Source organism: Gavialis gangeticus, unplaced genomic scaffold (genome assembly GCF_001723915.1).
Source record: "Gavialis gangeticus isolate Ggan-Ray unplaced genomic scaffold, GavGan_comp1, whole genome shotgun sequence".
NCBI classification, from domain to species: Eukaryota; Metazoa; Chordata; order Crocodylia; family Gavialidae; genus Gavialis; species Gavialis gangeticus.
In genome coordinates, this window is record NW_017728959.1 from 1,783,524 (window position 1) to 1,784,059 (window position 536).

Consider the following 536-nt stretch of genomic DNA (forward strand, 5'->3'; position numbering starts at 1 on the left):
GCACCCTAGAGTGTTGTGTTACCCTGGTTGAGAATAACTGATGCAGCCCTTACAAGCTGTATTCCTGCTCATCTTCCAGTAGGTGGCCAGGGAAAGCACATGGCCTGTCAAGGTTTTCCCGGGACTGAAACTCCATTAGGAGGTTCCCCCAGTTGGGGAGCAGGAGCGAAGGGAGCAGGGTGCACGTGTGCCACCCACACGTGTGCCTGCTTACCTCAGCGGAGGCGGCAGCAGCAGCAGCAGCGGAGGAGACCTGCAGCGGGGGCAGCAACAGCTGATTCCCCCCTAAGGTAAGTGGGGTAGAGAGCGCAGCACAGCTGAGGCGGATCCGGAGGGGAAGCCCTTCGGCAATGCCTTAGCTCGCTGAACAGGGAGCCGTGCTCCTGAGCCGCGCGCAGGCAGCGTGCGCGAACAGTGCGCGCAAACAGGCGCGCTCTGTAAGAGCACGCCGGTGTTTGCACCGGCGTTCGCGTAAGGCGGGCGCGATGTAGCTGTACAGGGCGGCTCCTCCAGGGAGTAAGGCAGCGGGCGCACCT